Consider the following 14,504-nt stretch of genomic DNA (forward strand, 5'->3'; position numbering starts at 1 on the left):
TGGCGGAATGGGTGCAATGAGGCAATGCACACGCTAGCCTCATGCCCTGGGACAGTGGCAAAAAAAAAAAAACAACAATGGTGAATGGAGATATTCAAAGAGCTAAAGAAAGGGAACCCACCTGGGTTGATATGATTCCCTCTTTTCGTCATACCATCTGGTTCCCAGCTGAGCAACTTCCAGAATTTTCACTTAAAGCCCTCTGAACTAGAACTGTGCTCAAATCTATCATCTGGCCCATGAAAACCCCCAACCTCCAGGCAGATTGCTGAACTCCTCCGCTTCTCAAGGCATTATTGCTCTCCAGGGTCTCTAAAATCAGATTTTTGTGATTTTAACACTAAATTCCCTATTTATCCAACTAATGATCTGTGTTCTTTTATTGAAAGTTGGAGAATATTATTTCTGAGGAGGAAAAACAATAAACTCTAAGCGTTAATAAGAAAATTAATGTTTAAGTGACCTTGAATCTTATAACTAAAAGTCTTTTTAAATAAAAGAAACAGTTTTCTCCTAGGTCCCTGAAATTTCAGTCTAGTGTGAGTTTTTATGGTCAATTTATAAAGCTACTAAAATAGAATTTACAAGAAAGCAATAGAACACAAACTCAATTAAGGTAACACAGTCTTCTCCCCTAGTATGTAAAGCAAGTACGTCAAAAGGCAGCTCTACAGCAAGATGTAGGAGCAAGGTCATATCTTTCGAAGGCTAAATTAAGATAAATTTCAAAAGCTCTCTCCTTAACACCTTGCTAAAGAAAACTGCATTGCTTTCTTCTCTATTTACTAAAGTTGCTGTGCTTCCTGCCTTTAATGACCAACCTCTTTGACCAGGCTCTGCTGAAATCTCATAAAGATGAACTTCAATTACAAGCACAGCACAGTGCCAAGGTTGCATAAGCTGACTGCAAGCAGCTGTTCAGGAGCAATTGCCTAGATGAGGGAGCCACCTCTTTATTTTAGCTCTGTTTTAGGACTGCCCTTGATTGAACTGACCAAAGAGGAATATTTTCTTTAGCATCCTTCTTTTCATCATCTGTAATTTTTTTCTCAAAGCATATAGAAAGAAGATCAAAAGAGTGAGGCTTCTAGTCTGTCTGAATTACCTGAGCACATTGAATGACTGTGGCTAACTGGTTTCTAAGGTTTCTGCTGCCTTAGCACAAAATGGGGGCTTCCTCTCTGTAGAAGCAGTCCCACAGCACCTAGGGAAAGTGAATGGCTGTACCAGTGAGTATTTTAGCAACTGAAAACTTAAGATTCATCAGTTGGCAAGAAGCATATGTGCAACACCAGGTTAAGGTAGATGTCATTATAGACGTCAACTCAGATTCCAAAAGCCTCTGGATAGAGAATGACAAGCCTTTATTGGGGTTCTTATACTAAAAAGAAGATGAAAATAAAACCCTGAGCCAACAGATTGTCAAATATTTGTTATCCGTTCCCATCTGCTGGCTTATTTCACGTCGTTCCCAGCATTGCCTGTCTACTGCTGAACTGGTATTTCAGACTTATCTCCTTTATTGTCACCTGTTGCTCCACGCTACGGCCCCTGGAAGACAGCAGATCTCTTTGCCAATTCTTTACATTAATTTCTTCACACTCTTGTTTTTTAAAGCTCTTCAAGTAAAAATAACAGAGAGCACAAAGCCATCACCAAAGAAAGAGTAATAATAAATATATAAACAATAGTGAGGTATTGAAGACACTTAGAAATTCACTTAAAAATATCTTTTAGTAACATAGTTATCATAACTAAGTTTTCTATTAATCTGTAGCGGAGTAGATTCTCCATGTGTCCGGCTACCAGCCTGTCTTCTCGTATCAGCCCATGCCCTTTCTGGTGCTGCTTCCTCTGGACATCACTCCAAACATCCAAAAACACATTAAGGTGTTTTCAAAAAAGCTCCATCGCTATGGGGAAAAACATTTATAATAAACCACCCAGTTTCTCCAAATATACTTATTTTAATAGAATGTTGATTAAACTGACACATTGGAGTTACCCCATTGTCTGCCAAGATAAAACAACTTCATTTTCATGAATAGACACTGAAAAGTAAAGGACTGAACATAGAAGGGGAAAGAAGAGTGTACCCCTGTCTGTACCCCTGTCCTTTTATTTTCTCTGCTCTTAAATATTGTGAGAATTTTGTTAGGTTATTGTGAAGTTTAGGGTTGTATTGAGCTGCAATTTAAGTAACTGCTGAAATGGAGAGAGTGGAAGAAACATGTAGGCTCATCATTACTTGATGGCAGAACAAAACATTTTGGAGAATATCATAATGCTCAGCTTACTTCCCTTGTTACTTCCTTCCTGTGATTGGATTAAAATGGGTACAAGTATTTTCAGTAAAGAGTGTGATTGTTCTACAGACAGAAATCAGAGAATTTATTTTTTACAACTCTTTATTGGAGTAATCATTGTAACTCAATAACTACAGGAATTTCCTTGATCTATCCAGAGAACATGGCCACATTGTTATGATTCTGAATTCTCCTTGGTGATAAGACTCTAATGAGATAGTTAACGCTTATTTATGACACAATCTGACACTAAATGCAGTATTACCCAAACTCCAAGTTCAGTTTCAATGGCTCACAAGAAGAATATATCCTTTGAATTCATATTTAAGCATGGGACTATATGTGTTTAATCAACTTGTGAACAACAGTGAAGTTGGGCATGGAACTCTGGACTCGAGGCCACACGCTTGTACTTTGAACATCAACTTGACAATTTCAAAGTCTGACCAACTAGCCTTTGTGAACTTTGCGAGGATAAAGATAATATGAAACACATTTGGCCTCTAGCAAATTGCTGAGGCAAACAGCTAAGAGTTTTATTTTTCCCCTTACTGCAGAATTCATATTCTATTCCCAGCTTCCTTTTGTATCTACACAACAACGTATGTTCTGTGGCCTTCTATAAAGTCACATACTGTTTCTACAAGGGCTAAAAGATTTTTCAGAGCTACCCTAGGAAAAGCAATGGTACCATAATCCGGTTAGGTCTCCTGAAGTCACAGCCTAAGAATCCTCATGTCTTCGTAATTAACGTGTTTACCTCTCCTACTTACTTTCTGGATAAAATACAAATGCTTTACGAAAAATTGAGCTGAAAATCTGAAATATACACTCTCAAGAGCTAGTGGTTTCTAAGTATTTAATGTCCTGTAATATATTATAAATATAGACAAGAGGAAAATGGAAGATTAATTACATTTCCATTATACAAAAGTCTCTTGAAAAGTATTCAACAGAAACTAAATAAATTACTATCAGATAAAATAAAGAATTACAATAATGAATTTTATAAGTAAGGCATGGAAGATGGAGAATAGCGTAGATAGATATGTTTTGGACCCAACAACATGAGTAGGCAGTCCAATATCTGTGATTTAATGTCAATAGAGCTTTTTTTTAAAATTCTGCTCTTCTTCACTGACAGACAATTTTAAATATATAAATATATTAACCAAAGAAAGAGCCAGAACGCATAATCCTTTATCAAAAGGAGACACATCATGCAGAAAGAAGACATTTTATGCTTTTCCTAAGAAATGTCCATCTAATTCACATTTTAAATAATAGTTTTTTTCTGTATTAAACAGTAAGGCAGTGTTCTAATTAACTTTGCGCTCAAAGCAAGAAAACAGGAGGGAATAGATATTGGATGAAAATAACCAGTTTCTTGTCTTCCAAATTCAAGCAAGGGTCTAACACGAGAGAATCATGCTAGAGAAGGTGGAGCAATCCAATGGGACCAAGGCAATTTCAGTCTAAATACCATAATGACTATGGACAAAAGTAAACATGAGAGAAACATGCAGAAAATGTCATTCCAAAGGTAAAGTACATAATTTCATCTCAAGTATGAGAATCTGAGTAGCTCAGAGGAAACAGCTTAAGACAGCAAACCTCTAATAGTTATGAGAAATAAAATGTCTTCTTCAAATTTTACAATATTGCATCAACTTGCCTTTCCCAGTTTACTCGAACTATCTCATTATTAATCTAGCTTTATTTTTATCTAATTGTTTGCACTTGATTGGAGAAGCTTTATGGTACAGAAAAATGAGAAATCATTACAAATGAAGGAATTATTCTTAGATTTAGGATGATTCTTAAATTTTCACAAAAAAATGTATATTTAATGTTTGTCATGCCTTTATAGGCCAATTGCATAATGCTTTATGAACGTTTAATCAAAAGATGAACATTTAGCAGTATGTGTCAAAAACAAATTCTTTCAGCTTGGAGTTAAAAACTCCATCATAACTACAATGATGCCACCCTGTGGCAAAAAGTATGATCTCTTAAAACCTGACATTCTGTGTAGCATATCCTAAAAGGTAAACTAAGAAAATTCACAATTTAAAGGCCAGATTTAATGAGTGAGATTCTGTAACTTATAAAAGCTGATTGTCTGCCTTTGGCTCATTTATGACTCCTTGTTTAATTCACAAGTCTTCTCCGAATTCATTTGCAATATATCTTTCCCATTTATTGAACATTCAACTCTGTTAGTCGCAGGAACTAAGCTCTAGAAACACAGGAATTCACAGGACAAACATTGCCTCTGCCTTCGTTGTGCTTAGAGTCTCACAACCTTTTCACCAAATTTGCTAATTCATAGCTTAAATTTAAAAAAGAATTAAGCTACAAAACCCTGTTCTGTGAAAGATTAAGGTATCAAAAGCACTTTGCACTCAGTTCACACACTCACATATTACAGCACTTCTAATTGCGAGCTGCGACCTCCTGGAGAATTGCACAGCAGTTTTTTTTGTCAATACTAAACGAAGCACTGTGTATTTTTGTATCACTATTAAGCAATTAAAAGCACACTGAATGATGCACTTTTTAAAATGGTCTGTTGCCACCCAAATGACATTTCAAAGTGGTATCGATTTCAAGAGAGTATCAAAAATAGTTCACTTTAGCAAAGGAAATTCAGCCACAAGTAGATCTCACTGAACATGCACCTATTATCCTACACATCAAAATAACCAATTTCAGGAACTCAATGAATCTTTTTCATTAAAGTAATTCAAAACTCAGCTATTATTAGAGTGTCATCATAGGAAACTCTAAATACTGCCATCAATCACCTAAAGTTCAGCAAAATGGTAGCAACAAAAGAGAATCAAAGGATTGAGCCAAAACACATTCACCTCAAAACTCACAACCTTGAAACGCATGGGTGGAGGACTCCCCGCCAATTAATTCGTGGAAACCTTTCTGAATATAATTCATTTCTAAATTAATACCTCATCAACAAAATGGTTAGAGGAGGAGCCAAAAAAATCATTGCATGAGAATGACAAAATTAAATGCTACGAATCAACACAAAGATACTAAGGCAAGAAAATTACACTCCGTTTTCTAAGATACCCACCCCCCGCTGGATTATAGGAAAACTTCTCTTTCTCATGAAGACATTATAGACTATATTTCAAGGGGCTGGAAGGGGATGTGAGAGAGAGAAGAAATCCCTAAACAACTGGGGCTTTACCAAATCTGTATGCAAATTCAATTACACAAAACAAAAATATATGCATCTTTACATAGTCTATCAGATAACCTAATAAGGAAACAGCCTGCCTTCCATTTCACTTTTTTGTATCATTATTGCAATAGTTCTTTTATTCATCCATGATTAAAACCAGGCAGCCAGCCTTGATTTCTGCTTGTTTACCACTTAGATCTAATTTGTTCTGGGTTCTTTTTAGTTAGCCTAGAATCGCTTGAGAAGTAGTTGGTAAAAGCATACGCCATGGGGCCACAATACCCAGGTTCAAATTCAAACCCCGCTGCTCGCACCCACGTAACTGGGGCGACTTACTGTGTATTTCAGTTTCCTCATCTATAAAATGAAGGTAAGATCGTCTACCTCAGAGAGTGGTTTGAGGATTCAATGAGTGAATACGAGAGAAGTGCTCAGAACAGTGTCTACCACACAATAAGGTCTATAAAAACACTGGTTCTGAAGATTAGCCCTTAGGTTTCTTCTCCTTAGTCTTGGTTACCACTTACCCCCCAAATCTGCCCTTCATCACTTCACATTTGTAATTGTCTGCAATTTGTTTCTCCCTAAGCCCAGTGTCTTCCTCTTCCGTTAGATCCTGCGTGAGCCATAGTGCCAGGTGATTCTAGCTAAATTATTACTTTTTAATCATTTTGCTTGAAGCTCTCAATATCTCCAAATAGTCCTTATTTTTACAAACTGTCAACTATTTACTAGTAATTGGTGAAATCCAACTTAGCCTTCTACGCAGGGATTCTAAAATAAAGAATGTCAGAACAGAATCTCCAGGAAACTTTTGTCAAACCATATAGACCACCCCCCCCTTCTATTAGGAAATCCCTGGGACAGCACCCCTTTTGCAATTTATAATTTTTAACTCATGTTTTCCCATGTCAAATTTTTTCCTGTGTGTATACATTTTATTTCCCCCGAAGTCTGTAAGTACTTCAGTAGCAGAACCACCTCCTTTTGCAACTCCTCCCACAACAATTAGCAGAGTCCTGAGTAAATAAAAGACCTGGGATTTGTTGAGTATGTGGCAAAATGGAATTCTGAATGGATGCATATTAATGCCAACAAATATCAAGTTGGCAAGTTTAAAGTCAAAATTTTTGATAATCAACCAACACTATTTTCTCCCAGTATATTTTCTTCATTCTTGACTTCAAAAGAAGTATGGAGAAATGAAAACTGCTTGACACTTTTTCTATATTTTATTTTCCAAAATCATTAAACTCTTAGGGGAATTTAGATAATTCAAAAATGTGGAATGCAGATATATCTGGAATGCAGGAATATATTTTCTTTGTACAAAACAAACATAGGAGAGACATTCCCATCCCTACTTGACTGGAAGAAGAAAAATGCCTAGTGCTCATAAGAGAATGTAGGAGGAGAGGAGATACAGACAGAGAAGGCCATGGGTCCACCAAAGGAGTCTTTGCTGATACAGCCAAGGGAGGGTTCAAGGCCAGATCCAAGAGAGGGAATGGCTACGTGAATCGTAGGCAGACAGAATCCCAGACACATTCACCGGTCCTGTGTCCCAGGATCCGCACATAACTTGCAGAAATAGTGATTGAACCCAAAGGGCCAAAGTAAGCTAGTAACCTGGGTGGATGTGGGAGCTTATGATCAAGAAATGTCTTCCCACAGCCTTGGCACAGCTGATGCCCTTTAGAATCCAGTGAGCAAGGAGTGAAAATCAAGAGTAGGAGATCTTCCACCCTAGCGGAAAGGGGGCTGTAGTCAGACTTCAGGGTTTTTTTTAGAAACACGAAATAATATTTCTTGCACCTCTGAATTTTGGAGCTGAGATTCAATCCAACTCCATAATATTTATAGCTATGGTTGTGGAATACTATTACTGTTATTTGCAATGACATTGTGTGTCGAGCAAGTTACAAGCATTATCTCATTTGATTCCTGCAGAAAACTATGAAGAAGTTGTTATTTTGCCACTTTACAAATGAGGAAAGAGACTTGAGAAATTAAGTAACATACCCACCATTATTTATAAATGGCAGAGCTTCGATTCAAAGCTGTTTGCTTTACTCCAGAATCTAAGCTCTTCACCACCACCCCTCCCCGCCTCAGATTCCGCCATCAGTTGTTACGAAACTGAAAGATTTCTCCATTGTTCACCCAGACTCATACATTATTTCTCACCTATAATGAATAGCCTCCTTTCATGGAGGTACCATAAATGTTATTAGTGGATTTTTGTCTGGAAGATAGAATATTCTGGTAGGAAGCTACAATCAAAAAGGCATAACTAAACTCTAAATATCAATGGAAATGTGTTCCAAAGAATTTTTATAAACAGTAGGCTTAAATTGGCTACTTGAGTTGATGTAATATTAAAATGCTATTTACAAAATAATTTTTAAAATTACTATTTAAAGTCAAAAATCATTTTTGTCTAGAAGTGTGCACTAATTAACTACCATGTAATTTACTCCTTATGACAATGTAATGGGGTGGGTATCCCCACAGTTTGATGGATACCTGGGGATGAGGTTCAGATGAGGATCAGAAAGGATAAATGCAGCCTTTGTATTAATACTATATTTGAGCAGAATTTTATAATAGCTATAGTCATATAAATATTAAGTATCTAAATAACAAAATAAATATTTTCATTTTATTAATGAAAAAACATGTCTGGGGTGCATCCTCTCCCATAGAGCATGCTTCTGGTTCAACATTTCAAAAGTAATGTAAAACAGACATAGGACATTTGGACATTTTATTAAAGCATAAAAAGCATTTAAACTACTTAGAAAAACTCTAGTTGTTGTTGTTATTAGTCTCCTTATTCTCATATTCTTAATTAATGTTGTAATTAGAGAACCCCTCACTACAGGTCAAACAGGCCTATATCATTTCCACAATTGTGATTGCTTTTACCTTTTTTCACAAGTCAATTGTGATTTTTTTTTTTAGGATTAATTCAAAGAAAAAGGAAGCTATGTTAGTTTACTTCACCTTATTGCCACAAATGTCTACCTGAAGTATTCAGTGAAATGGCATTCTTTAAATGATAAATCAAATCAAATCAAACCACATGTACTCCCAAAGGAGCTTCACAGAATCAGATCAGATGACTCAATCATTCACTAGTCGCTTCTCCTTCATGAGGCAAGAATTCCCTCCTATAACACATCCATTCTCCATTCTCCATTCATTCTCCACATCATTCTCCACACCATTCTCCACATCATTCATCCATTCTCTTCCAAAATACTGCCGGTGATGGGGAGTTCACAGGCCCATCAGGAGCAAAAATTACCAGTCTTCTTCACATTCTAATGAGAATCACCTTTCACCAACTTTCTAGTACAGTGAACACTCTAGAAAGCAGGGTGTTGTGCAGCCACAGTACCCTACACAGAGAAGTTGCGTAATAAATATTTATTGGAAAAAAGAACGAACAGTAATTGGTCCCTTTTTCTCCTCTAGAGCCACACCAAATAAACTTCTTCTGCGAAATAATCCTTTAAGTGATTGAAGCGAGAGCTATAAATCTTCATCCTCTCCTTCAAATCTAGTTAGACTCATTGAGGAACGACTCCCAACACTTCAAAGTTAAATCTTCTTGGGGGCTCCTCCTCCCGTTAAGCTTCTATGTTAAAGAGCTAATGACTTGTGGGCAAACAATGCAGTGCCTGTCAAGAAATACATTTAAATTAAAAAATATTTTTTCCACAGTGAATGATTACACCTCTCTTCAGTTTGTCCTTATTACTAATTCGACGAATTATTAATTCAGGTTTTTATGTGTCAGTATATACAGTGGAGAAGGAAAAAGTACACTTATATGTAAAAAATATAAACAAAAATATAATTATATATAAATATACATATAAATCTATTACATATTACCAATTATGTATTACATACTATGTTATATTGTACATATGAATCTATAAATACAATTATCATAAAATGTATATAAACGAAATATCAATCTCAATTACATTTACAAAAAATAAAACTTTTGAGTGACTAACAGTCAGATTCCAAATAATTACAGTACCCTGTAACCTCCCAGTATCTTTAATTAATGATGAAATATCAAATCAAATCATTTGAAAATAAAGTGAACCTTAGAATTATTTAAGGTATTGATTTTATAGGTAAAAACAGGGCTCACAGAGACTCACTGACACCAAGTGTTACAAATACATAGTCACAGAACTGGAACTCAACTCCAAGGCTCCCGACCACCTGGCCATTAGTATTCCTGCTCAGATATTAAATAATTACTGGAACACAAATATATTTGTAGAACAAAATTCAGTAAATTGAAAATGTGGCATGCCAGATGACTAGTGGCAAGAGGAATGAGTGACCAAAAAATAAGTTATTTATTCATCCTACTTAATGCCAAAATCACGGAAACAGCAGACAGTGTAATGTGGCATTTACAACAATCATCTCTTAAAAAGTCCTCATTTGTCTTACCAGAGTGAGACGAAGCACTTTACACAATTGCACCGCAGAAAGAGAAGAATTTCTCACCTGCAGATGATAATACAAGGACAGCGATAACAGAAAAGAAGATATTTTTTGAACATCTGTAAGAGGAACGTATTCAGTAGCAGGGCATTAATCAATACCAATTGGATATGGTGAGCCAGTAATGCATACTTTATTTAACCACTTAACATTTGACTCCAACCGCACAGATTCTTACTGTTAAATAAACTTGGAACACTGCACAGCTCATAAATATAATATTTCCTTGCATGTGCAATAGACTGTTTTAAGTTAATACATTTGCAAGCAACAATCCTTTACATTTTGCTATTGCTTGTTACAAGCCAATTTCATGGCATCCATATTCAGCAGCTAAAAGGAAGAACAAAATATGAGCAATTCTAATACCACTAGAGACAGTCAAGCAAATGTCGATGCTTATTTGTAAAGGAGAAGAGGGGATGTTTGTCTGAACTGCTGATTGCATGATTTCACAGTTTGAGGTGCAAAAGAGGGGTCCCATTCATATCCCTTGGTGCAAGTCTCCAGTATCCATGTAACTATAAGACCCAACTCTCTCTCCTTTGTACATCCCATGTACCATAAACTTACCAGAGTGTGAGGGTGTGTGGTAGTGCGGGAGATAAGGAAGAGATGGGCTGGCCATGGAGAAAGGAAACAGTCTAATGCCCTGCATGCATTGGAGGGGAATGGCTGCTAAGCAGAAGCTTGGGTTTTGGGTTATGGCTCAACACTCGACTTCAGAAGTGAAGGCAATCAGGTTCTACTTCCCCTAGTCAATGGAAAAGACTCTCCTTCAAAACTTTGACCCTTGGGGTAAAAACTCTTGATTTCTGGATAATGCCACCCTGTGTGAAGTTGCCCCAGATAGGAGTCAGAATAAGTTTCTGTTTGCAGACTGCTGGTTTGGTGAAGAAATGGTACCATGGAACTGAGCCACTGTGAGGGAAGGTTCAGGGAGAAGCAGCAGGGGTGGGTCTTTCTCCCACAGAAGCAGAGGTTGTGGAGAGATGGCACTACTCTTGCTGGTAAAACTAACTCAAATCTGAAATGTGACCTAAAAATTGAGCCTAAGTCTTCTATTCTTGCTGATACAAAGAATATTTCTAGATACATCAGTTTTTCAAAGAAGAAGGTTATAGTCATTAGCACAGTTTGCCAAATATTTCTGGTTCTGCCGCCTTCTGAGTATGTGGTAGGATTGTATTTCCTGGCCCCCTTGTTGTTTGGGGAAACCATATGGCTAGTTTGGGTCAGTGGGTTGGGATCAGAAGTGCCACGTATCACTCCTAGGGAAGAGCATTTCATTGCCAGTGGGACACCCTCAGAGCTCTCCTTGTCTCTTCCAAGAAGACTGGTAATGCCAGAGAGTGGATAGACACATAGGGAGAAGAAGGGGCAAACATTATTTTATTACTTTGAGACTTGGGGGCTGTTTGTTACCACTGTTTGACTTGGATTTCCTCACGGATACCAAGAGTACTTTTTCTATGTTAAACTCAGTTGAGGGTGTTCCATACCTTAGGATACTTGTGCCCCAAGAGACCGGTTCTTTCAATTCACACACTCTGCCACTTCCTAGGCTCAAAGCAACATTTAGAGGACTGAGTCAGACTAGGTTTTTAGCACCCATCACCTCACACACTTAAGGCCACCTACTCTCCTTCATCCTAATTCCAGACTCAGAGTCACGACTAGACCACTAGCCTAGTCAGGACTAGGTCCAGTCTTTCTCTCTGCTGACGGTAACATCACCAGGGACTCTGTTGTGCTCCCCCACACTGGGACTTGAGCCTCCCTAAAACATACTGATGGATTTCCCTTTCCCCCTCCCAGAGCTCTGATAACACATGGAGGAGCTGGTTTCCGTAGTCTAGAAAAGTCTCTCCTCCCCCGGATAAAGTCCTTACCAGATATGTGTTGGCATAACCGAGAGAGATCTGCTCCAAGGAAAAGTTCTAATAGTTCAGTCATCTTTGTTTTCTCTGTCTATACAAGAACAGCTTCTTTTGTTCAAGAGGGAAAAGCGGTTGAATCTGTGACAGAATATCTACTTGACTTTCTCTTGTAATTGACCCTGTCTCTTTTCTCGTTCTCTTCCATGCACAATTTTCAACCCGATCCTCACTTGACAGCCAATGATATTAAAAGTCTTTCGTGTGTATGTGTGCAAACGTACCTGTGTGTGTACGTGTATGTTTTCTGGCTCTTGGTCTTCCCTATACAATGACACTGTGCACAATTCCAAAATCAAAAAGCCTCCAGAAACTGAAGTTTTTTGCATCTCAAGAGGTGGCAAAACCTGACATGAACTGATATAAGACTATTTATGGTCTTTACCTCACTTAGTATGAATATTCATGTTTTACTGCAGAAGTAGTAACTAATCTTGTTATAGACCCCACTGGGAATACTATGTAATACACAGTTATAAACCACATTATCTTTCAAAAATCTGAAACACAGCTGGCCCTGAGAGTTCCAGATAACTCTTAACTGGGTTGTGGGCCTGTTTTTCCTCTGACAACTCTCACCTTGAATCAGGCCTGGTATTCACATCAACAGCAGTTCTATGCTAGATTAGAGATACCATTAAATCTGACTAGAATTGCATAAACATACTCCATAACGCTGAGCACTAAAATTCCAGAGGTAGTTAGTTAACCCACTCTTTATGGACCCTGATAGATCCATCCCACAATCAGAAGGGCTTCATATTGTGTGGGTGTAGTAGGCAGAATAATGGCCCCACAAAGATATCCACGTCCTAATACCCAGAACCTGTAAATATGTACAGTTTATGTTAAATGGCATAAAAGACTTTTCATATGTGATTAAATAAAGGATCCTAAGAGGGAAGATTATCCTACATTCTCCATTGGGCCCAATGTAATAAGAAGGGTCCTTATAAGAGGAAGCGGAGAGAGTCGGTCAGAGAATGAGATGTGATGACAGAAGCAGAGGTCAGAGACACAGAGAGATTTGAAGATGCTACACTGCTGGCTTTAAAGATGCAGGAAGGACCCACAAGCCAAGCAATGCAGGTAGCCTCTGGAAGCTGGAAAAGGCAAGGAAACAAATTCTCCCCTAGAGCCTCTAGAGGAATGCAGACTGGTAGAAACTTTTATTTTAACCCAATAATATCAATTTCAGATTTCTGACCTCCAGAACTGTAAGAGAATAAATTTGTGTTATTTGAAGCCACTAAGTTTGTGGTAATTTGTTACAGCAGCAATAAAAAATTAATACAGTGCAAAAGGCAGTTAGGATAGAAATGCCAACATTAACCACCTATGTTTAGCCAGTCTAAGCCAATAACAGACTTTTTCCATAAGGCATGAAAAAATATTTCCTTCTAGAACTTGGAGGTCCTTTTCCCAATTTATGGGGGGGGGGTTGGGAGTAATATATCACAAAAGATATGCGATTTTTCTTCATAGTTTCTTTTTTTTCTTTGGCACAAGCACGAAAACCGAACTATTGGAAAATTTGAAAATCAAGTTTTGTATAAAAACAAATGTTTTAAACTTTTTTGTTTAATAATTCAGTCTATAATAATAATTCAGAGAGCTAATAATTCAGAGGATCAAGGAGAATTATATTAGAACACACAGAAGCCATAAGTAAATATATAATAAAATAAAGATACTATAAAACTATCTTCTAATAACTGTACGTGGTATAGAGTTGTCACATGTAATACTTTTTTGAGCACAAAATAAAAACACAGTTCCTTTCCTTTTAAACTCTTCCCCGATTCTGAGGATATTAATACTTAGTATAATTTACCTTACAGTTTTAGCCAAGAGGGACAGGTGTCTGCATTATATTATTATCTATGTAGGTCTCCGCTGTTATCAGAACCATTGCTTTGTTTCAGCTCCTGGTTTCTAAAAATATCTGCTGTAGGAAAAGCTGACTTCTCAGAAATATAACAGTTGGTAAGGAACCATTTTCCCAAAATTCAAAAGCAGTTTTGCTTTTTTTAAAAAACATCACACATAGATTTTAAACAGCTGTTTTTAAAACTACACAAGGGGAGAATGACTTGGTTGATACAGTTCACTTTCATCTTCCACCTTCCCTTCTTTCACAGCTCAGTTTACAAGTGCTAATTAGAGGGGAATTGCCTTCTTTATTAAAAAATAAAATAGAACCCCCATGTCTAGCGAGCAAAAGCAACAAGACGCACAGGGCATACATTTTACCTGCCCCTCGGAATTCTCCCCTGTTGATTACTGTGCCTGGCGTTGTCCCACTGCTACAGTAAAGCCTTTCCTGAGAGGGGGTGAAAATCCCTCGCTGGGTTCCCCTCAGCACTGACGAACCCGGTGATGCCTCGAAGAGATGCTTTATTAGACGCTGTATTAGTGCTAGGGCTGCCACCACAGAGTACCACAGACCCGGTAGCTTAAACAAAAATTTATTTCTCACAGTTCTGGAGGTTAGAAGTGCAAGATCAAGGTGTCGAC

At 37.4% G+C, this 14,504-nt stretch overlaps 1 long non-coding RNA gene across 16 annotated transcripts in view; it reads right to left on the reverse strand.

Annotated features, from left to right (window-relative positions):
* Positions 1–7,864: 7,864 nt before the first annotated feature.
* Positions 7,865–14,504, reverse strand: part of LOC147917415 (uncharacterized) — a 225,669-nt gene continuing 219,029 nt past the window's right edge. For all 16 annotated transcript variants that reach the window (XR_015549636.1, XR_015549628.1, XR_015549647.1 and 13 more), the window contains 2 exons: positions 9,997–10,053; positions 7,865–9,197 (listed from right to left, as the gene is read on the reverse strand). This is a non-coding gene — a long non-coding RNA (uncharacterized LOC147917415). The remainder of the gene's footprint in view (positions 9,198–9,996; positions 10,054–14,504) is intronic.

Source organism: Ceratotherium simum, chromosome 3 (assembly GCF_057802395.1).
Source record: "Ceratotherium simum simum isolate JZ-2026a chromosome 3, ASM5780239v1, whole genome shotgun sequence".
Lineage (NCBI taxonomy): Eukaryota > Metazoa > Chordata > Mammalia > Perissodactyla > Rhinocerotidae > Ceratotherium > Ceratotherium simum.